Source organism: Microcebus murinus, chromosome 15, assembly GCF_040939455.1.
Source record: "Microcebus murinus isolate Inina chromosome 15, M.murinus_Inina_mat1.0, whole genome shotgun sequence".
NCBI classification, from domain to species: Eukaryota; Metazoa; Chordata; class Mammalia; order Primates; family Cheirogaleidae; genus Microcebus; species Microcebus murinus.
In genome coordinates this window covers 25,289,234-25,314,218 of record NC_134118.1, presented here as the reverse complement: position 1 = coordinate 25,314,218, position 24,985 = coordinate 25,289,234, and the positions used below count along the sequence as shown (strand labels likewise).

General features: G+C 38.1%; 2 non-coding genes and 1 pseudogene across 2 annotated transcripts; 2 read left to right on the top strand and 1 right to left on the bottom strand.

Annotated features, from left to right (window-relative positions):
* Positions 1 to 715: 715 nt before the first annotated feature.
* On the top strand, positions 716 to 8,446 carry LOC105858667 (G-protein-signaling modulator 2 pseudogene; annotated as a pseudogene).
* Positions 8,447 to 8,450: 4 nt separating this feature from the next.
* On the bottom strand, positions 8,451 to 8,532 carry TRNAS-CGA (transfer RNA serine (anticodon CGA)). Its single transcript has one exon. It is a non-coding gene; the product is annotated as a tRNA-Ser (tRNA).
* Positions 8,533 to 14,508: 5,976 nt separating this feature from the next.
* Positions 14,509 to 14,581, top strand: TRNAV-CAC (transfer RNA valine (anticodon CAC)). Its single transcript has one exon. It is a non-coding gene; the product is annotated as a tRNA-Val (tRNA).
* The last annotated feature ends 10,404 nt before the right edge of the window (positions 14,582 to 24,985 follow it).

Here is a 24,985-nt window from a genome sequence, read left to right as displayed (position 1 = left end):
GTGTCCAGTATCTTTTTAAAAAAACTTTTAAGGTTTATATGCATTGTTACATGTACATATACTCTGTTATATCTCACGGTTGTGTAATATTTAATATTATACATTTATCACACTTTACCTATCTACTGTTCAATGATGGCATAAAGGTTGAATCTGGTTATGAAAAATCAAAAATAATGCTGTGATTAATATTCACATATGATACAATCTGTACTTTGTGATACTGGGGGGAGGGATATACACCTAGGAGCAGAATATCTAGATTGTTGGGTGTGAATAATGTTAAAAAGTATTAAACTGCTTTCCACAATGGCTGCATCAATATAAACTTTCAATAGCAGGACATCTTGTGCATCTGGTTTGGGAACCAGAAACTCTGGCTGAGAAGCAGCTTGCACCAGTATGAGCACTGAGTTGCTTTCCTGTTTGAAGATGTTAAAATGAGAAAATGTTGCTGAAGTGCTGCTGAAAGGCCAGAGGTGCAAGGATTTGGGGTACATTTTGAAACTTTAAGCTGTTTGACATTGATCTCCTTTCATTATTAATAAAAAAGAAGCAGGAGCTTAGGACACATTAACATCAACTCATTAATATACTAACTGGACAATGTCCAGCAAACAATTCTACATTGTAAAGAACTGAATTGGCATAAATAAAATAATTTCATAGTTTACTGAGCCTGTAGTATGACTCAATAGAAGAAAATTTGATAAACATGAGGGAAGACCATTCTTTTCATGTTCATTACAGAATGAAAGCTTCTTGCCTACAGCTGGCCTTGGAAGGGGGAACGTCTATGTAAATAGGAGACTGCTGCATTGGCATGTCATTCTTTGAAGTTGCAGTTCAAGTTGGAACTGAAGACCTAAAAACACTTAGTGCTATTTACAGCCAGCTGGGCAATGCTTATTTCTATTTGCATGATTATGCCAAAACATTAGAATACCACCATCATGATTTAATTCTTACAAGGACTATTGGAGACCAGTTGGAGGAAGCCAAAGCTAGTAGTAATCTGGGAAACACCTTAAAAGTTCTTGGGAATTTTGATGAAGCTATCATTTGTTGTCAGCGACACCTAGATATTTCCAGAGAGCTTAATGACAAGATGGGAGTAGCAAGAACACTTTACAATCTTGAAAATATGTATCATGCTAAAGGTAAAAGTTTTGGCTGCCCTGGTCCCCAGGATGGAGGAGAATTTCCAGAAGAAATGAGAAACATTCCGCAGGCAGCTGTGGATTTTTATGAGGAAAACCTATCATTAATGACTTTTTGGGTGACAAAGCAGCCCAAGGATGTGCCTTTGGAAACCTTGGAAACACACATTCCCTTGTTGGAAACTTAGGGATGCAGTTATAGCACAAGAGCCACATCTCCTTATTGCAAAAGAATTTGCAAAAGAATTTGGAGATAAAGCAGCTGAAAGAAGAGCACATAGCTACCTTGCAAATGCATATATATTTCTTGTGAATTTGAAACTGCCTCTGAATACTAAAAGAAGACACTACTATTGGCTTGGCAGCTTAAAGACAGAGCTGTAGAAACACAGTCTTATTACAATCTTGGGAACTACTTCAAGACTATGAAAAGGCCATTGATTATCATCTGAAACACTTAGCAATTGCTGAAGAGCTAAATGATAGAACTGGTGAAGGAAGAGCACGTTGAAACTTAGGAAATGCATACACAGCTCTAGGAAATCATGACCAAGCAATGCATTTTGCTGAAAAGCACCTGGAGATTTCAAGAGTGGGTGAGGATAGAAGTGGTGAACTAACAGCATGACTGAATCTCTCAGATCTTCAAACAGTTCTTGCTCTGAGCTACATCACAAATAATTCTATAATGTCTGAAAATATTGAAATTGATAACAGTTTGCATGGGGCATTCCCCAAGTTGGGATGCTGACACAGTATGGAAAATATGGGACTTATGAAGTTAACACCAGAAAAGGTTACAGAACTGGAACAGTGACATTCTTGGTAAACAAAAACCTCTTACTGCCAAACCTTCTTCAAAGCTACTCTTTATCAACAGACTGACAGTGAAAACATGTAAAGCTATTTCTTCCACTAAAGTTCTCCAAGATGCCAGTAATTCTATTGAGCACCAAATTCCAAATTCTCAGAAGAAAATCAGTGCAGGTACTATTGGAGATGAAGCATTCTTAGACTTATTAAGCCAATTTCAAAGCAATAGGATGAATGATCAGAGATGTTATGTACAAGAAAAGAACTGCCATACAGCTTCAACAACAACTTCTACTCCTCCCCAAATGATGCTAAAAACACCATCTGTTTCTGTGATATCTCCTATCCTCTAAAGCCCCTGGATGAGCTTTTAGATTTTCTTGCCAGCTCACAGAGCTGCTGTCTGGATGACCATAGGGCCAGTTTCAATAATTTGCCAGGGCTTCATCTAACACAAAACAACAATCAGTCAGTACTTAGCCACCTAATGACTAATGACAATAAAGAGCCTGATGAAGACTTCTTTGACATCCTTGTAAAATGTCAAGTATGTCTGCATATTTTTTTCATTCTTTATATAGCTCAGATACCATTGAGACCATTGACAGTGTGATAATTCTCATTTGGGAAGGCCCTATTTTGGATTAGGGAGTTATTGTCTGTCATTTAATAAAAAATTACTAAACATTGAAAAACCAAAAAACAAAACTTTCACCAGCAGGGTAGGAGGGCTGTTATATCCCTATTCCTGCAATAATTTACACATCTAGCTTTCTAATTCATCCAATCTAATGTGGTCAGAGTAATATCTCCTTTTATTTGGCATTTTATATATTACTAATAATATTAAGGGTTTAAAATTTTTGTTAGTCTTTTCAGATTCTTCTTCTCTACCCTGGGTTTGATGAGTATCCTATTGTCTTTAACCATTTCCTGCCTCAGTAGAAAATGTCTTTATCCATTTTCTATTGAGCATGCTATCTGAGCTTGCTGATTTTCATGGCTTCTTACTATATGATGTGTATTAAGTTCTTGTCATTGCTAAATATTTCAGTTATCTTCTACTTTTTCCATACCTGTCTATTTACTTTTCCATTGTGGCGTCCATCAAAAATATCATTGATTTAGAGGAAGCAAACTATAACAAGGTTTTGCTTTACTGTTTGTGTTTTTAAAGTTCTTTTTAAAAGTTATTTTTTTATTTGTGATGTATAGATATTTAAATTATTTAGATAAATATATCTTATAAAATTCACAGGTGATTCTATTGTATGGTGCATGTTAAAAATCATGATAATAGAATAACATAAAAACTCTTGTGTATGTCAATGTATGGGAATTCTTTTCTCTGGTATGTCCTTTCCTGTATACTACAAGAAATTTAAAGCATACCATTCAATCCTTCCAATTCAGCTCTGATCCCAGCAGAGTGACAGACTTGGATTTCCCTCAACATGCAAAGGCAAGAATCTCTCAGAACATCTCTTTGCTCGTTGGCACAGAATATCTAGAAGGCCAAAGACAGAACCCTGATCTGGATGGATCATGATGCATTCCTTTTTCATAGCTTTCTCAGGCACCGGGGAAGATGTGTTTGTGAACCTAGCAAGCTCTTTGAATTTCCAAGAGCTATGAACTCTTTCTGCATCAGTGGTGTTAAGTCTGGGGAGAGTTATCCTTGGTCCTTCTGTGCTCGTGTGGTACAACTAACACAACCCTCTCATATTGTAGTTCTTTCCTCTGGTAACCAAAATAACAAAGTAGGGAGGTATTTATTTATTTTTTTCTCTCAATGTATGTTTTATAATGTTTATAAATTAATTCTATTCCAAACCCTGCTTCAGGATTTAATTTCATCTCAGGTTCTAGAAGTCTTCTCAGAATTTCAACACAATCCACAGATACTCATCTGGGACCTGCTTTAATGAGTTCTTAACCCACCACTTCATCCCTGAAGTGTTTGTCAATATCCTACTGACTTGGTAGATTATGTGCATGTGGTTCAGTGCTCAGCACTTAGCAGGTACTTAGGAAAAATGTTTCATTTGGGGGCAATTAGTACGCTTGGTTAAAATACCCCCTTATTAAAATCAACGTCATGGATTCAAACTTCATATGTGTGTACCAGGGTTTTTGAAACTCACTCCCAGGAGAACTTGTTTCATTATAACTACCCTTTGGTTCCAAACGTGAAGCCCTCACTTGGACAACGGGTTTAGAATGGGAATTTGGATTCAGCAGATAAGACAGTGTTCTTAGATGAATAATAACAAATGTAAATTCTACTTTTGATGAAGTGGAGACATGAGACACAGCTCATGCTGCTGCATTCTCCCCACCTCTATTACTCCACTTCCTTTTCCCCTTTGTTTTTTCTTTCCAGATACACCAAAAGAAGTATTTTCTCTTGAGTGAGAGTAAGTAATGACAAAGTGAGTATTCCTGAAGCATCCTGTCCTACTCTTTTTGGTAATAATATTCCTTATTTTAATGCAAGTCCTTAAGATCAGGGATTGTTTTTTCCCTAACACCAGTATAATGTATGGCCCAAATTTCTGAATAAATAATACTTGATTAAATAAAGTTTTTCATTTGTTTCTTTTCGAGCAGCATTACAAAGATTTGTTTCCTTTGTACACTCTTTTGAACCTGATTTCAGGCTTCACTGATGTAAAATTATTCACAATCTTCCAGAGATCAGAAATCCTAACCTAGTGAGACTTGGTGTCAAACCTGAGATAGTGGTGTGGTTGAGGCATTGGACTTAAGATTCAATGGATGTATGGTTGTGTGGGTTCCAGTCCCATTCTCAGTGGATTTGTCATTCAGGGTGTTTTTACTGCACAAGGAAGATTTCTTGCACAAAGTTGGGAGCTAGGTTCTTTACATAAGAGCTGATTTAGCAATTCCCACATTTGAGTCTTAACACTCCAAAACATAACTAGGATGTTGTCTAGGGTATTGTTATGTAGTGTTCTACCCTTTTGCCAAATTGTTTCCAAAAGTCATTTTAAATTCCCACCAGCAATCAATTAGAGTTTAAGTTCCTAAGCATCTGCACCAATACTTGGTGTTTTCAATAATCTTTTAAATTTTTAGCCATTCTAGTGAATATGTATTAGTCTTACTGTGGTTTTAATTTCCATTCCCTAAAGATTAAAGCATATTTTCGTGTGTTTATTTGTTAGCTATATGTATTTTTTTTTTTTTTGTAAAGTGTGTGCTTAAATATTTGTCCATTTTTAATTGTTTTTCTTTTTGAGTTCTGAGAGTTCTCTATATATTCTGGACACACTACATTAATCAGATATGTGTTTTGCAAATGTTTTTTGTTATTGTAAAACTTGTCTTTTCATATTTTCTCAACAATGGCTTTTGCAGAGAAATTTTTCATTTGCATGAAACCTAATTTATCAATTTTGGGGTGGGGAGGATAATGGCAATCCAATGTCACAAAGATTTTTTTCTTCTATCTTTTCTAAAAGCTATATTATTTTAGGTTTTATATTTAGATCAGTGACCCATTTTGAGTTAATTTTAGTAAGAGGGTGAAAATAAGAGTTTCCTTTTTTTAATTTTTAAGTTTTTTGCATGTGGATGTCTGATTGTTCTAGTGCCATTTGCTGAAAAGACTATCCTTTTTCCATTGAATTGCCTTTGCAACTTTGTCAAAAGTCAGTTGGCCACATATATGAGAATCTATTTCTAGACTTTCCTTCTGTTGTATTGATCTATATATCTATACTTTTTTTTGATATTACATCATCTTGTTTTATTATAGCTGTATGTTCAATCTTGAAATTACTTAGTATGAGTCACCTAACTTTGTTTTTCTTCTTAATAATAATTGGCCATTTTGCTTCTTTTGGTTTTCCATATAAATTTTAGAATAACTGGTCTATTTCTACCAAAATATCCTACTGGGCAGCGTGCAGATGTCTTTATTATAGAATGTCTTTGTTCTGAAAAAATTCTTATAACACTTCTTATTGTCCAGGTGTGCTGGTAATATATTCTTTAGTTTTTGTTTGTCTGAAAATTTTTGTATTTCTTCTTACTTTTTGGAAAATAAGTTTTGCTTGGTAGAGAGTTCTGAGTTAAAAGGTTTTTGTTTTGTTTTGTTTTGTTTCACTCTCAGTGCTTTAAGTGTCATTCCATTATCTTCTGGCATACTTAATATCCAATGAGAAATCTGCTCTAAATTAGCTGCATGTAGTATGTCTTTTGGTTTTTGGCTGCCTTCAATATTATCTCTTTTTCTTTGGCTTTTCAGCAGTTTGAATATGATACAAATAGGTTTGCTTTGTTTTTTTTTCTTTCTGCTTATCCTGTTTGGGGTCCTCTGTCCTTGGATATATGATTAGATATATTTCATTATTTTGGGAAAATAATCAGTCATTGTCTCTTTAAAACTTTTCCTACCCTTTTTCTTGTCTCCTTCTAGAATTTTAGTTGCACATATTTAGACCATTTGGCATTAATGAGTAACTTTCCAATGTTCTTTTTTTTCTTTGTGCTACAGTTTGGGTAGTTTCTATTGGTCTATCTTCAAGTTTACTGATTCTTTTCTTGCCTCTGAAGAGTCTACTAGTCAGTTTGTCAAAGGCATTCTTTACCTCTGTTGCTATGGGTTTTTTTCCATTTATGTGTTACTTTTAGATGTTTTCAAGGTTCATTCATGTTGTGGCATGTATTAGAACTTCATTTCTTTCTACTGTGTAGTAATATTTATTTGACTTTTTAAGTTGTCTTTCCAGACATCTCTTTCAGCCAACACTCTTTCTCAGTATCAGTAAAAGAAAGGAGATAAAAAGAATGAAATTTCAGATACTTTGAGCATTCACTCAGACTTAATGGTCAAGATTGTACTGTGTGGCAGTACTGTGAAAGGTGAAGAGCCTCACTTAATTCTGCTGAAGGACTTTAAGAACTTGTTCCTGTTACTAGTTTGAACAATGTACATGGGAAGATATTTTTCTATATGTATTTAAAAAAGAAAGGAAAAAGAGGACTGAACCAGTCAGGAGTCAAACCTAGAATCTATTGATCCATAGTCAGATGCATTATCCATTGCACCACCAGCTCCACCCTGGATACTACTGTAGATTAGCTCTTATTCATTAGGGTTGAATTGATTCACTACGCAAATGAATTGAACAAGACTTTGTGGATTCTGGCAAAGCAGACAGCTTTTCTTTGTGGCCAACCTAAGTTACATTCCCTTAAGATGTACACATTTAGAAATAAATTTTCTACTTAGGAACATCACTATGTGGTAGAGTGACTGTCCTCATTTTTTCATTGATATGCCTGTTTGTTTCTATTGTTTGTACTTGTGAATGCTTCATTAATTTATACAATGAGTTCATCCATCCATTCATTAAACAATTTCTTTTTAAAAATATACTTGTATTGGATACTGATGTTGGGTGTAGATCAGTAATTAATGATCCATATACTTTTAAATTTTGATATAATGAAAAAGAAATGAAATAAAATACATTCTTGAGGTATTAATCATGTTTTCCATTTTACCCTCCAAAGAATCATAACTCACTATGGAGAAATTAATTTCAGACTCTACGCAACAGAAAAGACATTAAGAAACAACTTTCCCTCCCCTAAATTAGGCAAAATAGATGCAAGAATTCAATAAAGGTAAACATTTTAAGGACCAAAATCACACAGCAACTTAGAAGCTCATAGTTAATATCATTATAAAAATTATAGAATACCGGTCATTATTGGATAAATTGGGTAACTATTATTTACTGGCTCAATGTGAAGAAACAAGCACGTGAAGATGCAAAAATATTTATAAGTGGGGCGGTCCTGTCCTCTGCACGCTAGAAGCCCAATTTTTGGGGTCTGAGAGCAGCCACGGTGCACAGGGGATTCATCCCGACTCTTCCCTACTAAATCTGTTGCCTTGGCCAAGTTGTGTATCCTTCTTTTGCTTCAATTTCCTCAATTCTAGACAATAGTTTTAAGAGCACCTGGCACGCACATACTAATGGATGTTTATGATCCTCGACCTTTTTGGTTCCCATCAGCCTGATCGATTTGTTTTTAATACTGGAGAACGGTTCAAGGCTGGTAACATTTCTATTATCAGATTCATTCCAGATTTTTTGAAACAAAATTTCCTCAGTTTCTCTTTGCCATGGGGATCTGCCGCTGCTTTCACGTACAGCGATCTCAGTGTACGATCAGCTATTCTGAACGCAAAGTGCCAGGCTTTGGACCGTAAAGAGGCCGTGGACCACGGGCCGAAGAAAGAACCGCCGGGTGCTGGGGGTTCACAGTCGCCCTGCTTGGAGGAGTGGGATGTAAGGGCGGAAATAAGCAGAGCGGGCCTAGAGCACAGGTGGGCGGGCCAACACAGAGCTCGAGATAGGCGGCGGCTCTCCTCTCAGTTTGCAAATGGAATAAGATGGAAAGCTGAGAGTTTTGTGACTCGGGAAAAACAGTGAGGAACGCTGTGAGCAGGATTTGAACCTGCGCGGGGAGACCCCATTGGATTTCGAGTCCAACGCCTTAACCACTCGGCCATCACAGCTTGATATAAAAGTGCTATTTGTGCATTAAAAATACGTACTAATAAGGGCTTGAATGCTACAATTTTTTCTATTAATGTTAGCCACTCTTGTTTACTTGGCATGTTTACTTTCGGCAATACACAAAAGGAGGTCACTCCCAAAGCCCGGTCAACAAATCTCTCCGCTGTACCCCTCACTATCCTTCCAGGCCCAAGATTGCTCACTCTCACCTCTTTGAGAGAAGGCAACATTCCGGTATTACAAGAATTGCTGGTTTTAAATTTTTTTTCCTGCGGTTTTCATATATCACTTGATTTTAATTCATAGCTGTGGCTGGGAATGAACTAAAGAGCTGTTTAGTTAAGTGTGCTCAGGATCTTATTCAATTGTGCTCTCCACAGACAATACCCCATGCATGGCTGATATGGAGGACAATTTGGCAAGATCTACCAATATTTCAAATACACATATCGTTTATACATATACCCTTGATGCAGCGTTTCCATAAATGTGTGAGATATACTTGCACACCGAGAGATTATATTGTGTTTAAGCTTATTCTCTGCAGCATTATTTGTAATTGCAAGATTGAGAAAAGCCTATGTAATTCAGGTGTTATTAAATAATTATTTATTAACTTATTAAATAATTCAGAATTATTTAATTAAATAAATTATAGCACAACTACACAGTGAAGTTTGATGCATATTTAAAAGAAAATGAGAATATTTTGTATGTACATATATTTTAACATAATAGCAAAGTTCAGAGCAATTTGTACAGAATACTGCCATGAGAGTTATATTTGGGTTAGAGTGTATATGCATTTTACAAAATAGTTCTTCAAGAATAATCAATAAATATATGATACTTAGACAATGGCTACTTTGATGGCAACAAAAACTACTGTCAACAAATAAAGGCCACTAAAAAAATAAACAATGCAAAAACAAAGCAAGAATTCTTTAAAAGTACACATTTTAGGAATTATATTTGATAGGGAAACTTAGAACCTAGGAAAGCATTTATTAATAATCAAATATTATTGAAGATCTGTCATCCTATGTCATTTTAAAACTGCTTTATTGAGGTATAGCTGACATACAATAAACTAAACATTCTTAAAGTTTACATTTTAAGTTTTGCCAACTGTATATACCTGTGAAACCATTACCACAATGAGGATGGTGACTATATCTACCACCTCTAAAAAGTGTCTTTGGGTCCCTTGATAATTGCTTCTTCCTGCTCTTTCCCACTCCCCCAATCTCTAAGTAACCACTGATCTGCTTTCTGCCACTATAGTTTAGTTTGCATTTTCTAAAGTTGTATATAAATGGAGTCATATAGCATGTACTTTTTTTTTTGAGAGAGAGATGTTCGACTTCCTTGACTCAGCAAAATTATTTTGAGATTCTTTCTCGTTGCTGCAGTTACCAATAGTTCATTCCTCTTTATTGCTGAGTAGTATTCCATTGCTTCAATTTGATTAGCCATTTATCTGTTGACGTCTGTTTGGGTCTGTTTCCAGTTTTTGATTATTATAATTAGGCTGCTGCAAACATTTGCATACTAATATTTAAATAGATATATATTTCCATTTCTCTTATTGTAAACACTATTAGTGAAATGCCTGGATCATATGATAGGTGCATGTTTAACTTTTTAAGAAACTGCCAGACCGCTTTTCAAAATGGTTGTAGCATTTTATGTTTCTACCACCATGTGTTTTTTTTTGGTTTTTTTTTTGAGACAGAGTCTCACCTTGTTGCCCAGGCTAGAGCGAGTGCTGTGGCATCAGCCTAGCTCACAGCAACCTCAAACTCCTGGGCTCAAGCAATCCTGTTGCCTCAGCCTCCCTGGGACTACAGGCATGTGCCACCATGCCTGGCTAATTTTTTCTATATATATAAGTTGGCCAATTAATTTGTCTCTATTTTTAGTAGAGACGGGGTCTCACTCTTGCTCAGAGCTGGTTTCAAACTTCTGACCTGGAGCAATCTACCCACCTTGGCCTCCCAGAGTGCTAGGATTATAGCCGTGAGCCACTGCACTCGGCCCCACCATGTGTTAGAGTGGTAGGTCCTCTATATCTTCCTCAGTACTTGGTATAGTCAGTCTTTTAATTTTATACATCATGCTTGATGATGAAAGACTGAATATTTTCCTCTAAGATCAGGAACAAGATAGAGATATCTGCTTCGACCATTTCTATTCAACATTGTACTGGAGGTGTTTGACAGGGAACTTAGGCATAAATAAATAAATAAATGACATCTGAACTGAAAACGAAGAAATAAAATTTTCACTTGTGACTGTCTATATAAAAAAAATCCTGTAAAAAATCAATTATATTTCTACATACTAGCAATATACAATCAGAAATTGAAATTAAAAATAATACCATGGTTATGAATAAATTTTCCACTGAACATAGGGTTATCTGAGTCTTTTGTAGCTCACTATCTGGACATCCTGGGAGACTCTCCAAGTGACAGAATCTCTAGGTGATGCGTTATAAATGAGTATCTTCCTTTGATTTTTTTCTTGATCTCTGTTTATATCTTTGGTCCTGGTTTGGAGGTCCATGTTTCATTTTTTACTAGTGCTCTCTGTTGGCTTTACATGTAACACATTTTTATTTCACTGTAAGCTCTAAATGTTTTGCAGAATAATTAATCTATTATGTTTGTGTCATTACTTTAGACATTATAAACACAAATAGAATGAGGAACACAGAGATGATTTGCTCCTCTCTCAGTGCATGGCTTTTCTGTAGCAATGTCACAACTCTTTGTTGGAGGGAGGGGGGAAAACGTCTTTGCCTTTTAGAGTCCTCACTACATATTGGCCCTCTCCTTTGAAGCTGTCATAGCCTTTGGTAATTACCCAATTTCTTGATGACAGGCCTGCTTTCACAGGTAGAAATGGTTGGAAATTTTATTCAAAATTCATTGGGTGGGTTGGAGAATTACAATGTAGGTTGAATTCAAGTCTGACCAAATTTTTTTTATAGGAAATGGCACTGATAAAGAAGATGCAGTACTCCGAGAATTGAATATTTGAGTGGATTTTGACAAATATAAGAACTATAAATTCCCAAATACTCCTGACTTTCTGTTGACAGTAGGACAACTGGGTACTCATAATCCACTCTCTGGAGGGATTTTCTTTTCAGACTGTACTACAGGGACATCTTAGAGTGGGACTATGATGTTGCAGTTGTCTACTTTCAGATGGTGCCTACATATTGTGTGGAACCATCTGTAAACCATGCTTAAGTTTTTCTGATTCAGTCAACTGGTCATCGAGAATGAACTCGAATGAGGTATATATATATATATATATATATATAAAACCTCTCTATATAATAGGTTATATATATATAACCTCTCTATATAATAGGTTATATATATAACATATATATTTATATATATAACATATATATATTTATATATATAACATATATATATATAGAGAGAGAGAGAGAGATAGAGAGAGAGAGAATGAGCAATGTAACAAGTGTAGAGCCATGCAAATATGTGCCACTTCCTCATGCAACCTATTTGAACCTTTAGGACCTGCTCTAGCTTTATCTGATATGTAGCATTTCCATTCGATGATGGAGTGCTGCTGTACATGTCTAACTTTATGGCTTAGTAATTTATTATTTATTTATTTATTTAGATACAGAGTCTCACTTTTGTTGCCCAGGCTAGAGTGCCATGGAGTAAGCTTAGCTCACAGCAACCTCAAACTCCTGGGCTCAAGCAATCCTCTTGCCTCAGCCTCCCAAGTAGCTGGGACTACAGGCATGCACCACCATGCCCGGCTAATTTTAATTTTATATATATATATATATGTTTAATTGTTCGATTAATTTCTTTCTAGTCACTATAGGAACTTGACAAAGCCTCCAAACAGTATCCTTATTCACCTGTGACACTTCAAGCCAAATCAGCTTTGCTGGTTCACATGACCCTAGTGGTGGAGCCACATGCACAGCAACCTGGGCCTGTTGCAGAACTATTTCTTGTTCTGGGCCCCACTCAAAACTAGAAGATTTTCAGGTTACTCAAGAAATGATTTTGTGTACCATGCTCAATGTTGCCTCCAGAATCCAAACAGTTCTACTCTGTTGTACCACTTTATTTTTTATTTTAGCATATTATGGTGGTACAAATGTTTACGTCACGTATATTGCCCTGTCCCACCTGAGTCAGAGCTTCAATCATGTCCATCCCCTAGACGGTGCGTGTGTGTATATACCCATCCCCTTCTTCCCACTCCCATCTGCCCGATACCTGATGACTATTGTTGCTGTATGTGCACTTAGGTGTTGATCAGTTAAAACCAATTTTGTTATACCACTTATTTATTTATTTATTATTTATTCATTTATTTATTTTGAGACAGAGTTTCGCTTTGTTGCCCAGTCTAGATTGAGTGCCATGGTGTCAGCCTAGCTCACAGCAACCTCAAACTTCTGGGCTCAGGCGATCCTGCTGCCTCAGCCTCCTGAGTAGCTGGGACTACAGGCATGCGCCACCATGCCCGGCTAATTTTTTCTGTATATAGTAGTTGGCCAATTAATTTCTTTCTATTTATAGTAGAGATGGATCTCGCTCTTGCTCAGGCTGGTATGGAACTACTGACCTCCAGCAATCCGCCTGCCTCGGCCTCCCAGAGAGCTAGGATTACAGGTGTGAGCCACCGTGCCCAGCCTGTACCACTTTTTTAATAGTAAAAGATGTCTGAAACAGCAACCCATTATGCTTCAGACAACTAGACCCCTAGAAATTTGACTGAGGGAGTAAGACTGAGTTTTTGTGAGGTTTATTTCCCACTCTTATGCATGCAAATGTCTTACCAATGTTCTAGACAAGTTGCTACCTTCTTATCACTAAAACTATAATCAAGATAAGGGGCCAGCAATATGGGTTTGGAGAGTCGATATAATCCTGAGCAATAGGGCAGATAAGGTGTACTTCAGCTGGCTTTACCAACTGAAAGCCTACTGCTCCTGATGGTCTTTATGATTAGATATAGAGAAAAAAGCACTCACTGTATCAATAGCTGCATACCAGGTGCCAGGGGATGTGTTAATTTTCTCCACTAATGAAACCAAATCTGGAATGGCCGATGCAATTGCAATAATCACCTGACCAAATTTACAATGATCCACTGTTATTTTCCATAATCCATGTCTTCTGCAGTTGAATAATGACTTGAATAGAGATATAGTAGGAATCATGACTTCTCCTGCATCTTTCAAGTCCTTGATGGTGGCACTAATCTCTAAAATCTCTCCAGGAATGCACTATTTCTTTGGGTTTACTATTTTCATAGACAGAGGAATTTCTAGTAGTTTCTACTTGGCCTTTTATGCCACAATAGCATTCACTACAGCCATCATGAAACACTATAAAGATTCTGTCTGGAATTGGAGAAATAACTACAGGATGGGTTCATGGATCCACTGTGCTCTCCATGAAATGGCCCAGAGGCAAAACTTCATTGATTGTCTGACTTCCATGAGTTCCTAGATTGCCAGGTGGACAACAGTGATGTTTTTTTTTTTTTAATCTCTGGGAATGAATGTCAGTTCAGGGCCTTTGTATAGTAATTTCTGCAAAGAAAATGATGGCAGAAGCTGTGGCAGAAAGTGCAGATGACCTCCAATCATTTCCTGGGCTCAGACCTCTCGCTCCTGGCTCTCAGTCATTTTCTGGATAAAGAAATGGGCGTAGACAGCATGGGGAAAGTTTTGAAGTCAAATTCTCTAGGATGCTGCTCTAGCTTTTCACGCTTGGAATTTGTGCAAGAATTGGGGCCTTGGGCGAAGCTTGGTTGTAAGTTATTTTCGAAAATAGAAAAGGAGGGAAGAAGTGCACCACAACAATGATCATTTCCTGGATAGACCTATAATGAACCTATCTAGCCTCTTACAGACAAAACTTACTGAACTATACAAGGGCAGAAAACTCCTTAAGGTTGTTTCCGTAGTGTAGTGGTTATCACGTTCGCCTCACACGCGAAAGGTCCCCGGTTCAAAACCGGGCGGAAACAAGCTCTCGTTGTCTTTGACTGCTGAGGTTTTTGACTTTCCTCATAAGTATTCATGAAAAACAAAACTCACATGTCGTTGGCCTTGTTCTTTGAAAACAGGAGGCTACTCTGAGACACGCAGTTGTTTCCTCTTTGCTTTTGCGTGGCGCCCTCTGGCTCTTAGGGTCCTTGGGATGGTGTTGGAGAAAGGAGATGAACAGGCGCGGAGGATAGGGCTGCTCCTTTTGGAATTTGGAATTCTAGTGAAGGCCACAGCTCCACCTTGAAACCAGCTCCGCCTTGAAACCAACACCTACCCGGGTGTCAGGCAAGGGCATCAGCCGCCACTCCCAATTTATATCTTGCCAGATAAATATTTTCAACCCAAATCTACTGACTCCCTGAACCGTGGGTGGGGAATGTTTCGGCGGGCGGGAGAGCGCTGGAATATAATGCAAAGCCCTGGTCTTCAAGTACTCACAAAGATGCTGTCTTAACTAATTTCTGATGCTGCTGTGCCCATCCCGGCCAGCGCAGCTCAGGATGCAGGTGCCTGTAGGTTTTGGCCTGAGGCTCTTTTTAATGATACTTGTGAAACCATGGTAAGGAGGAAGACTTTATTGAGGACCATAGTGAGAGGTATAGGGATCACTGCGACCAGGTCTTGCAGTGAAAAGGAGAAATTGGGCTCAACTCTGAATGCAGCATGGGCAAGTGGGAATTTATAGCCAAGGAGTAAGGTGGACGTCAGTGAATAGGAAATTACTAAGAGGAAACATCAGGAGTAAGAAGGATTCTGGCTAAACCAACTTAACGAGATTCTTGCCAGGGACAGGCCAAGATGATCACACATCACCTGGGGGATGGAAGAGAACCAAGAACCCGATCAGATACCACGAGTGAGCAGACATCAAGGGTAGAGGGTCCTTGTTAAACTGACTTAGAGGGGTTCTTAGCTAAAATTGGATTTGATAAGGAAGTGCACAGATGGGCCTAGGAGAAAGTTCAGGAGCCTGACTATAGTTTGGCCAAGCAAAGAAATCTCTGTCAACCTCCACAATTGTGTGCTCAATTTCTTAAAATAAATATCTTTCTGTATATATACATGCCCTATTGGTTCTGTTTCTCTAAAGAATGCTGAATAATGCAACCATTATTATTTTAAAGACTTAGTTCTTCAAAAGATAGTAAATATCACCTACTACAATTTCAACAGCACCATTCCAATCCAAGAGATTTAAAAGGTAGTCCCCGTCCTGCCATTGAAGTGTTGAGAACTGTTAGTGTCTGGAATTTTCTTTTCTAATAAAAAAGATTAAAGTACTTCTTAGTAGGCCTCTAGGTCTTGTTTTTCTTTGGCATGTGGCAACCTTTTTACTTCCTTTTGCTTTGTATACTTTTTTCATTGAAAATGATACTCAAGTCTTTATAGTTAGATCACAAAACAAACAAACAAAAGGACTCAAGGTTTTCCTGCCCCTGGGGCTTCAGAGAATTTAGTTCACAGGCGAAAATTCTAACAAAAGTGGTCTATTTATATAAATTATATCAGACTCATTCACTTTTCTTATTTTTCTCATGTTCCTTGGAAATTAATACTTAAATATGTGAGAATTTAAGCTTAGATATTGAAATCATGTAAAGGCACACTAGAAACCCAGAGTAAACAAACTTGAATACGTGTTCTACTTTGGTTTTACTTGAGATTGAAAGAATAAATTGATTATCCGTTGTTCTGTTTTCAAAAATTGGTTAAGGGCCATCGACAATGCAGGTATGGTTAATGTTCTACAGTGGTGATAAGAAAAAAAGAGTAAAGGAGATAACACAAAACTGGAATGGTAATGCACAGAGATTGATGAACTCCTATCACTTGTTCCATATGATATATAAATAGAGATCAAGTCCCAAATCCTACATCCTATTCAGCTTGTTCTGATGCTCGCCTTCAGGCTCCATTGCACCCCACAACTTATGAGTAGTTACTGAATGAGAATTCTGCACTCTTTAATTTCCAAGACAGAATTTAAGTACCGGTTTGGTGCTCCACAGGCCATAATTTTACATGTAATCTTTTACATGAGTCAGTCCTACATCAGCACTTCTTTACAAAATACCCCACTTTCATCTCCATCCCTAAGAATGAATTCTAATTTCCTAGATGACATTGTGATTCACAATTTTTTTGTCATTTAACTCATAAATAATATATGCTTTATCAAGTTGTCTTCTACATTGCTAGTGATAATATTCTCTCAAGTTGCAGAAGGAAAGTGAGAAGGATTCTAACACCAGATATTCTGTGTAAACAGATCTGCCATGAAGCTGAAACATGGAAGTTTTTGATGGCACACAGTGTAAGTACTTTCACTAGAAAAGGTTGCTAATCTGTCCTGATCATTTATACAGAAAACTACATCAGACCAAAGAACTAGAGGAGATCTTTCTTAAGGCAAAATGAAGATATTGCCTAGGTGGACAAGACCATCTGTACATTCAGGCAATTGATAAGAAGTCATGGGTGCTACTTGACTTTAAGGTTTGGAAAAGGAGGGGAGGGTCCATGGTGGTTCTGGGTACAATAAGTTCACGGTGAATACTAGACTGAATCATGACAAGTTCTCAATAAACATTTGCCAAATCAGTGGACAATATTAGAGGTAACTTTCTGAAATATATCCAAATTCCCATGTGACATTCTGTTCCCTTGCCTGTGCTAGCAGTGCTACCTAGAAGTCTAAATAAAGCCTAGCAATGTACCTGTAAGTGGTCAGCCATTTCTCTTGACATTTTCCTGGCATCATGTTGACAATATTTCACACTTTGCATAACTTTAATATAAGATCAATAATGGTTATCTCTTAAAATTCATTGAATCAATGAAGTGTGATGTAAGGTTTACCTGAAACAACATGCAAAGCATCTGGCATGAAGTATGCTCTCAAACTGTTAGTTTTCTTAATGAGGGGGCTAAGGTTGTTGCTATATATCTTAAAGGAGATAGTAAGAAAAAACTCTTCAAAACGTTAAGAGATTAATAAGGTTTGCCTGGGGGCATCCTTGGCCAAAGCATAAAATTCCAAGCAGTCAAAATCACTGCCTGTTGTCCCTGCTAGGGGAGTGTGTGTCAATAGAGGGTAAGAGGAAGCTTGGAAAGGGGAGAAATATCAACTGAGGCACCCACCAAGTGCAAAGCTTTCTGAGGTTGAAGAGCATGGCAGCGAAACTAAGAGAAATCAACTTAAGGCACTTTGTATTTTTGCTGCCAAGAGTCAGGACTGGAGAGCTAAGAGAAACCCCTCTAAAAGTCTCTGGATAGAGAGATTTTTTGGGGCAAAAATAGCCTGGGGAAGATAGTTGAACAAAGAGAATGTCTAGCAACCCAAACAGCTGACACCCTGGAGGTTAAGAAGAGCTAGATCTCTCAGGTTTTTGGAAACTGGAGGAGGCACAGTAAAGTACAAAGAGAAGAAACTACAGACAGGAAGTACTGTATTAAAAATAATAACAATTTTGGTTTTCCCATTCACCTTCCACCATTTTATTTTTTTACTAGAAGACAAAGTAAATGGTTGATGCATATACAAGTTTAAAAAACTGTGCCAAGAAACATAATCTTACATCTTTTATTTTCAATTAAAAACAAAATTTTCAAATTATATAATAAAAATAAGTAAATAAAAGATACAGCTCTCTGTTCTCTTTTTTTTTTTTTGAGATAGCGTCTCACTCTGTTGCCCGAGCTACTGTTGTGTGTGTGTGTGTGTGTGTGTGTGAGAGAGAGAGAGAGAGAGAGAGAGAGAGAGAGAGAAACTAACAGAATCTGAGGGAGGCCAGAGGTGTTTTTGTTGTTTTGGTTTTGGTGGTAGAAGACACATAACATAAAATTTACCATTAGTGACATTTAGTACATTTACAAACCAATTACTACTATATAGGTTTTTTTTATTTTGGCATATTATGGGGGTACAGATTTTAAGGTTTCAATAAATGCCCTTTCCCCCTCCCCCCAACTATATAGTTTTATCACCCCAAAAGGAAAAGCCCTACCCATTAAGTAGTCATTTTCCAACCTCTCCTTTCCCTAGCCCCTGGCATCCACAAATCTGCATTCTTTCTCCTTGGATTTTCCTAGACCCTAGGTCTAGGAAAGGTTTTTGTTTTTTAAGACAGAGAGGGAAGGGGCTGATCTGCAGGAAAAGGCAGTGGAGGAAAGAGGTGTGTGGTTACAGAAGAGGTTGAAGGAGAGAAGGTCACTCACTGGCACTGAAAGGCCAGAGATGGGCTCAAGAGCATCCAGTTCTGCACAGGGGGCCGGTGCTGTAGAGGTGCCATCTCTGTCATACGCAGTGCTGTCCTCCTGGGAGCTGCTTCACAGCGTTATTTTGGGTGCTGTTCTTGGTTGTGAAGCCTCTCAGTCAGCTTCTTCAATCTGCACAGTAGCTTGCATAGATTTTTTTTTTTGCCCAGGCTAGAGTTGCCGTGGTGTCAGCCTAGCTCACAGCAACCTCGAACTCCTAGGCTCAAGCAATCCTTCTGCCTCAGCCTCCTGAGTAGCTAGCTGGGACTACAGGCACGTGCCACCATGCCGGGCTAATTTTTTTTCTTTCTTTCTATTTTCAGTACGGAGGGGAATCTTGCTCTTGCTCAGGCTGGTTTCAAACTCCTGACTTTGAGCGATCTGCCCGCCTTGGCTTCCCAGAGTGCTAGGATTATAGGCGTGAGTCACTACGCCCGGCCTGTTCTCAAAAATAAAAAAGTGTCCTTCAAGTCTTACTAATATATATATACATATATATATGTGTGTGTGTGTGTGTGTGTAAATGGGTCAATTAACTTGAGATGAAACAAATGAGCAGAAGAGTAGAAATGGGAAGGTTGTAGGGTCCAGAAGAGCAAAGACGGGCAAGCAGAGGGACAGCCAAGGGCTCTACCGACTCCTTCCTGTGTTGGTACCTGCCAGCCCATGGATCAGATCCCGCCCGGGAGCGAAGCACCTTGCAGGAGCAGACGTTCACTGCCTGCTGACCCTGGCCGCGTCTTCTCAGTTCCTCCGAGATACTGGCGTGTACCCCTGGTCTAGATAACCGCCATGGACTCTGGACTCACCCAGGTCTCAAGTTCCCTTACTGATTTGGAGGTCTTGGGTTTTCCCGGCGCCAGAAGGAATCAGGCTCTCAGGAGGGACAGTCCCCTTGCTCCTTTCTCCCCCACAGACTCGAGCTCCGCATTCGAGCCTCACCAAATGCCGGGTGACCAGTACTGCAGCGCCACGTTTGATTTTTTCCGCTCGCAGAGCTGCAGGCCTGGGACCGGCAACTGTGAATCCCGGATGGTGATGACCACTGAACCACGCCGAGGCCGGGAGGCGGAGGGTGTAAGTTCCCGGTCCGAGGCCTCCGGGAGAAGCCGACGTGCCGGGATGCGCTCCCGGAGCGCGGAGGAGCCCGCACCCGCGCGGCCGTCCTCCGAGCCTGCTGCGGCTGCGAGGGGGTCCCCGATCGATCCGCTTGTGGAGATCTCGGGCTGGGAGCAGCTTGGGGTTGCCGTCCCCGGTGGGAGGAAAGACGCCGCGGGGGAAGGGGACCTGAGCTTTCTCCGGCCAGAGCTGGCGGTTTTCAAAAGACTGTTTCCCTGGAAGAGGCTTGGTTTATTTGTACTCGCAGAGGAAATTTCTCCTTTTTTAGGAAAAAGAAATGTAGCACTTCTCACTAATAGAAAAAAAAATGGCAGCAGACATTAGTCGGATATGATTTAAATATAAAAAAGAAAGGCACCTTTAGTAACGCGGCCAATTAGCCCAGTGGTTGGAGCTGGGTTCTCAGGCGGCGTGGCCAGGACGGCCTCAGGAGCGCGGTTTCCGCGTTTGCCCGGCGCGTCTCCTTTACCGCCGTCGCCGGGACACGCCCAGCCACTCGCACCTGTAGCTCTGCTAGCTGGAGCCATTCCATTTTACGTTTCTTTTGTTTTGTAATAAAAAAAATTTTTTTTTGAAGGAATAACATAGGAGAGTTAGAATGGAGAGCTTTTAAAAGAAATCGTGAATGAGGTGGGGCAGGTGCATTCAGGGAAGAGAACAATATTCCTGCATTATCTTAGAAAAAACTTGAGACAAAACTGTTTGGGGATATTTTAAACTTTTGAAAGAGTGTGTAGTTTCTTTTACTCTAATGGTTGCTCAGTTGGTTAGGTTGTTTATAGTGTTGAGATTTTGGGTTCGGTCCCCATATGGGCTAAAGGAGCTGCTGTCTAGGTTTTCGTTTGTTTTCTCCACATGGGACTCTGCCCGACTCTCACGCCCCAAGACCTGCAACCACATCTGTTCCGCGGTAAAACAGATCAGTGTTCGGCCTTTGGGTATATATTTGACAATGGTCCTCGATAATGCCCTTATGAAGCCATTTATAAGTCATTTAAAAAATATTTGAACATGTATCACAAAAGGTTTGAAATTTGAATGACAAAAATGCGGTGTGTGGTGGGGAATAGGAGGGCGAGAGTCTCTCGGGGAATCTCTAGGGCCACTCTCAGTCTTAGCGCCTCACTCTTCCTATGCTGGAATCTGGTCGCTGAATCTTTGTGTCTTATTTCTCCCTTAGCTTCTCAGCCTCCCAACATATCTTTACTCCTCTCCTGTCTGAAAGCATGGGTTTGCTATGGAAATGACATAAACAGTATTGATATTTAATAAGGTAAGTAATGGCCCAAGAACAAAGCCAGGGACATAGTGGTTTGAGAATTAAGACAATTCAACAAGACAATGTCAATTAAGGCTTTGACATTAAGAAATCCAAAAATGCAGGGCCTTCCCCTGTTTTGGTCAGTGTTGTATCCTTCACCACAAGAACAGAAACTGGCTCAAAGTCAGTCCCTGAAAAAAAGAAGAATGAATTAATAAAGGGTACTTATTACTTAGTTCATTGTATATTAGATAATATACATAAAGATTTAAAGTATAAGAAAGATTTGACAGGCCATTGCTGAAGATGGTTACTTTGAAGAAGGGGGAGCTACCAGCCAGGGAATGTAGACATCCACTAGAAACTGAGAACAACCTCTATACCAGGACTTCAGTGTAGGGAACCGAATTCTGCCAACAACTTGGGTGAGTTTGAAAGCGAATTCTCCTCTAGACCCTCCAATAAGGGACATAGTCTTGCCTGCTGACACTTGGATATTATAATAGTCTGAGGAGAACCTGTTGGACTTCAAATGAACAGAACTGTGTGATAATAAATGGATGTTGTTTTAAGGTGCTAAATTTTGGTAATTTGTTATAGCAGCAATAGAAAAACTAGCAAAATAAGAAATTGTAAAACCACCCACCCTTCTTACCATTCTATTCTGGGTTATCTTGCTTTCTTCAGGAAATAAACAATTTTAAAATGAGAAAGAACAATTTTAAATGTCAACACAGTAAAGAATGAAAAGATTCTTGGGCATAGTCTGAAGACACATTAAAATTAATGTTATCTTGGATAATACATTTATATGATCAATAACTAAATAGGTATAGATTTTTTTCCTCCCTCCTATTACCCATCTTCCCAGTTCGTAAAACTACCACTCACCTATAACTATTATTCTTAGTTTCATATATATTCTCCTTGATTTTCTTTATGCATATAGCTGTAAATATAAATATAAATTCTATTTTTACTTTCTAGTTACATAAAACACAGCATTATACATACCATTTTACATCCTGCTTTTTTCACATGATATATCTCAGAAATCTCTAATTTAACAACATTTACTTATAAAGCTTTCAAACAGCACATTTAATATTATATGTCCCAGCCCGCGGGACCTTCTGTTACTCGCGGGGGCCAAGGGGGACCTTGCCTGAAAGAGATGGGTGAGAGAAAGGAACGATACCAAGCAAAGGGTTGTCAAGGTCTGCTTTACTTAGATCCTTTGTTGGTTTTCTAAGCATACAGAAACAATGAAGTAGGGAGGGGGGGGGAGTTAGGGTTGATCAATTACAAACAGCCTCAGGCAGCAAGCCTGGAATATCTTGCAGTTTTTTCCCCAGAACGGTTGTTAAGCACTTTTTGGGAACTCGGTATTTTCTGCTCAGGGTATTTCCGGGTTAAGAACTTCAAAGGCCTCTGTTCCCAACAATTATATACTACACAGAAGTAGAGCTTATTGACAATTGAATTGGTTCAGCCAGCTACAAGTTGAATCTAGAACCTTTAAATTCATCCCATCACTGAGGGCAGAAGTATAAAAGCAGGACTGGAGAGAGGGAGGGAAGATGGCACCTTTAATTTTCTGTTATGAATAAAAATTCTTTTTGTGTGAAGCCATGTGATATTTCAAAGAGTCCTAAAGTAAGGGACCCAAAATACTCTGTTGATCAAAGGAAATTATGTATTCATTTGTTAAAAGATAATTTTCAGAAAAAATAAAGCCATGGTTCTCGTAGAGGTATACAAATGGGCATATGATCAAAAAGAATACTTAAGAGTAAATTTAATGAAAGATAGGCAAGATTTGTATATCGGAAACTACAAAACATTACTGAATGAAATTAAAGAAGATCTCAGTAAAAGTTAAGACATTTGTGTCAATGAGGGGTCTTCAGAGAAACAGAACCAAAAGGGTGTGTGTGTGTGTGTGTGTGTGTATGAGGGTGAAGAATATATTTTAAGAAATTGGTTCACACACTTGTGAAGGCAAAGTTCAAAATTGGTGGGGTAGGCCAGCAGGATAGAGACCCAGGGAAGAGATGATGTTGCAGCTAGAATCTGAAGGTAGTCTGCTGACAGAATTCTCTCTTCCTCAGGGGACATCAGTCTTTTTTCTCTTCAGGCTTTCAATTGATTGAATGAGGCCCTGATTGAATGAGGCCCACCCACATTATGGAGAACAATCTGTCTTACACAAAGTCAAAAGATATAAATGCTAATCCAATCCAAAAAATACCTTTACTGAAACATCTAGAATGGTATTTAACCGAATATCTGGGTACTGTGGTCTAGCCAAGTTGACACATAAGATTAACTATCACAATATCCCATGTTCATGGATTGGAAGACTTAATATTGTTAAGATGGCAATTCTGCTCATACCTATTTATAAATTTAATGCAATATCTATTAATGTCCCAATAAGCTTTTTTTTTTTCCAGAAATGGAAAAGCTGAATCTAAAATCCATATTTAATTGCAAGGGATCCTGAATCAAAAGAAAACAAAGTTGGAAAACTCATTCTTCCTGATTTCAAAAGTTACTACAAAGCTACAGTAATAAAAATAGGGTAATACTGGCATAAGGATAGATATATAGATCAGTATATTAGGATTGAGAATCAGAAATAAACCCATATATCTATGGGCAATTAAATTTTGAAAAGGGCCAACAAGACCTTCAATGGGAGAAAGAATAATCTCTTCAACAAATATTGCTGGGACAACTGAAAATCCACATGCAAAAGTGTGAAAGTGAATCCCCACCTCATACCATATACAAAATATAATTCAAAATGGATCAAAGACTTAAATGTAAGAGCTAAAACTATAAAACTCCTAGAAGAAAAAATAGGGATAAATCTTTATGACCTTCAATTTGGCAATGGCTTGTTACATATAACACCAATAGTGCATGCAACAAAAGAAAAATAGATACATTGGACTCTATTGAAACTAAAACTTTTGTTGATCAGAGGACACTATCAAGAGAGTAAAAAGACAACCTTCAGAATGAGAGAAAATATTTATAAATCATGTATCTGGTAAGGGTCTAGTGTCTAGAATATATAAAAACCATTACATCTCAACAATGAAAAGAAAAACAAATCAATTAAAAATTGGGCAAAGGACTTGAATAGATGTTTCTTTAAAGAAGATATACAACTGAAAGCATATGAAAAGATATTTAATATCATTAGTTATTAGAGATATGCAAATTAAACCACAATGAGATACTCCTTCACATCCACTAGGATGGCTAGAGTTAAAAAGTCGGGTAATAACAAGTGTTGGTGAAGATGTAGAGAAATTGGAACCCTCATGCATTGCTACAGGGAATGTAAAATGGTGTAGCCACTGTGTAAAAGTTTAGTGATTCACTTAAAAATTTAAACAGAGTTACCATATGACCCCACAATGACACTTATGCATAAAACCAATAGATTTAAAAGCAGGTTTTCAAACAAATACTTGTATATGAATGTTCATAGCTCACTATTCACAATAGCCAAAAGGTGGAAGCACCACAAATGTCCATCAGTTGATAAATGCATAAGCAAAATGTAGTATATCTATACAGTGGAATATTATTCAGCACAAAAAGTAATGAAATACTGATATATGCTACAACATAGTTGAACCTCAAACATTATGTTAAATGAAAAAAGCTAGACACAAAAGTCACATAGTCATATACTATGGAATATGGAATATCCAGAAGTAAATTCATA